Source organism: Chaetodon auriga, chromosome 9 (genome assembly GCF_051107435.1).
Source record: "Chaetodon auriga isolate fChaAug3 chromosome 9, fChaAug3.hap1, whole genome shotgun sequence".
NCBI classification, from domain to species: Eukaryota; Metazoa; Chordata; class Actinopteri; order Chaetodontiformes; family Chaetodontidae; genus Chaetodon; species Chaetodon auriga.
In genome coordinates this window covers 19,254,232-19,257,832 of record NC_135082.1, presented here as the reverse complement: position 1 = coordinate 19,257,832, position 3,601 = coordinate 19,254,232, and positions in this window count along the sequence as shown.

The window sequence follows — 3,601 nt, the reverse complement described above, 5'->3', positions numbered from 1 at the left end:
GTTGAGGTTACCACTCTGTCTGTTGTCAGTGCACCTCTCCGAGAGATGAAAACATCCTATTGGCTCCTCACGCATGGCTAACTCAGACCCATCACAACAAATCTGTCTCTCTGGGCCTGCCAGACATTGTGAGCGTGTGTGTTGATGTGTGTGAGATGGCGTGGCAGATGAGGGAGCGATGGACTAGAAGTGACATATGACCCCTGAAGCAGCCAAGGATTAATGGCCTCAATAGGCAAGCTCCTCCAGGAGGATGTAGACGGGTTATAAGGACTTCCACCAGCCACAGTGCATCCATCCATCTGCCTTTCCGGATCCACGCTCCCCTGCAGCTGGAGCTCCAGATGTGGAGCCACCTGTGGAAAGAGGGACACTGGTTTCCTGCACATAAACAGAGAAGATTCCTCGGAAAATAATCATCTCTACTCTCCCGATGTTTTGCGAGGAACGAGAACAACATTTTTGAGTCAAGGGCACCTTTGGTGGTCTGAGTTGATGGTGATGGTTTTCAGGTGAGGGCGGCGTCACCGGTGGCGTGACAGTTTACACTGCGGCTGGGGAGGCGAGAGATATAAGACACTGCAGGGACTCCAGTCAAGGTCCAGAGGAAAGTGAAACATGCAAAATGTCACTGGGGTGTTCTGACATTTTGCACTTTGAGCAAGTCTGAAAAGGTTCAAACACCAACTGAGAAGTGAGAGCGGCAGCTATGAAATGAGTCACCTGCATGAGAAGACATGTTACCCTCCTTTTACCCGTCTACATCAGAAGTGTTAATATATACATGGAAAATAATTGAAGAGGCATCTGACATTTTACATCTTTGAGTGCTGCCAGAAATATTTTCAAGTATTTTAACTGGAGGAATAAAATGGTTTTTTGTTGTTACCTCATGTGTTTTGACTGATTTTAACCAAAAATGAAGTGAGCAACTTCTAGAGAGTCCCTCATTTCATAGTGTGAGTCACTGTGCCCACATTGCGTTTACAGTATCTAGTCATTAATCAGAGGGCTTCTCAACAATACTTTAAAATCTTTGTGTTGTATTTAAAAGGTCAATTCCACCAAATCACTAAAAACAAATGCTCCTACCTACTCATAGTGATATGTACTCATGCTAATAGGTGTGTTTCTGAGAGTGAGAAGTGAGTGAACTTACTGGCTGTTTATGGACTTCTAACCCCCATTGTGATTCTGCTGACCTGGCCAGGTGACATACTACAAACAGGTTTATTAAAGGGATCATTCCAGGTTATTACAAGGTTTTATTCGTAGCTTCGTTAATCAATTAGCAATGGGTAATTCTAACATTTTAGGATCATTGCTGAAATCTGGAAATGCATTAAAAATCACTTAAAGGAAATTAGACCGTAGACATCCATTGAATTTACAGACTGAGCTCCTTGTTCAGCTTTGACCTGTGCTTGCTGTAGCTATGTGTGCCCCCTTTGCAATGACAGATTATAACCAATAAGTTCAGGTGTGTAATCTGGCTAAGCTGTTAGCTTCTTTACAGCCTGTTTGATCTTCTGCTTGCTTGTGTTTCTTGCTCCATCTTTGTTGGGATGATTACAAATCTGAGGAATTTTGTTACTAAACACACTGTTTTCATAACCCATAGAAATGATGTCCATAATTACAAAATTATGACCCTAGACAACTGGAGTTATCCCTAAATGAACCTGTTAGCTACAGCTTGAGGCTTTCCTGCCAATAAACCCGACTTCCAGGACAACATCCTGTCACTTTCTTCTTCAAAATGTTCTGTGTTTTGCCTGTTGCTGCTGTGGCCTCAGACAAAAATCATAGATGAAAGTGCTGCCATAGGACATCAAGAGGGCCAGGAGGCAAAACACCTGCTGTCACCATCTCCCACTCTTGAAACCAGCATGAACACACAAGGTCAAATAGCAGCACTTCATGTCCCAATCTATTAGATTTTCAGATGCTCCGCTTTTCACCGAGATCAAATCGCTTCCTGCCAACCAGATTAGAAGTGCTGGTGGGGGGCGAGGAGAGGGCTAGCGGGCTGATATTAAAAAGGACCCATGCTGCTGACAAGTCTTTGAACAGGAGCAAGCTACACATTCAGGAGAGATTGTTCCCGAAAACCCACTCTGAAGAAAATCTGACAGAGAAATCGTCCTCGTCACTTCTGCTGAAGTCTGTGTTGCTTCTCCTTCTTTTTTTGATTGGTGTGTGCATGTCTGAGGTCATTGAAACGCTGTGGACCCACATGCAACTTCAAGTTTTGTCATCACATCAGGAAAAGTTGCAGTGCTGCCTTACAGCCAATAACTACCAAAGTTTAACCCTGAATATAACCTGAAAATTCATGAATCAGATCCTCGGTTGGTAGTTTAATGCTGTCTATCCAGATTAATCTCAGTTTCTTTCGTTTAGGGAACTCATGCCACATTTTATTTTCTATTGTGACAAGTCCTACAGAAGTGCAGCGAGTCATGAATCACAGCTGCTAAAAATGTTTCTTCCGAAGCCACTATAGGAGCATTACATTAGTTGTGATGGAAAGCTGATACTTAAGCATGCTAACTAAGCTAACCATTGGCACCTATCTGCAGGAAGAAAACAAGCCAAGTCTGTGTCGCTCTTCATCCCCATCCTCTCCTATAGTGCTCACCAGCAGGTGAAAGCCAGCCCAGATACTCTCATTTTGGAACAAGCTTTGTCCTCTTTGGCAATACAACTTGATATATTTGCAATTTGTCAGAGCTGTGTCCATCATTTTCATAGCTTCCTTTTGAATTCATGCTGTTTCTAAAGTCCTGACCTCCCCTGTGTGGTGTTATTTGCATAATAAGAAGAAAATAAGACATTACAGGCAGAGGAAAATCTTAGAAAGTCAAGCTTAGAAAATCCTGCATAGAATACCTTTAACCATCCAGCAGACATTAGCATTCATTCGTGGCTGTGATTTTGGCTACAAGATGAATGAAAGTTCAATATTACGTTTCATTTTTATCATTGAAAACAACTGCAAGCTGTGGCTGAAAATGATGCTGATGATAGCTACTGATGAAGGAAACAGTTGTGGATGGTAAAAACCAAAACAATCAGCTGAAAGATGCCACAATGCTCTATAGTGCTGAGAGCCAGGTGATAATTCTCTGTGGGTTCATCACTAAGATCTCTTTTAAATTAACACATAATCGTTTAATTGATTGCTAATATAGAACATTTTGATTAGTGCAACTTTTCAGAAAAATTGTGATGCCGTGAGCAGTCAGGTTTAATCAGCTGGTAGCATTGTAAACCTTTTATTACATTAATACAAATCTAACACATAAATTAAATGTATTTATACATAATAATACAACATATCATATATAAAAATGCATTTTGTTAAATGTCATAAACATCCGAGCCTTTGCGACTGTTTTGGGAAACCTGACCCTGTCCTGTAGCTTCATTATCAAATGTTAGCTTTGCGTTCGTGTAAGGAGGCTTATTCTGTTTTAAATCAGTATTAGAACATTATGTTCTATCTGTAATCTTTTTCTAATCTAAAGTATCTCAGCATTTCCAATTGGTCTTAATCCTAGGACCAATTGATCCCTCTTAACTCATTAATTGTCTAATT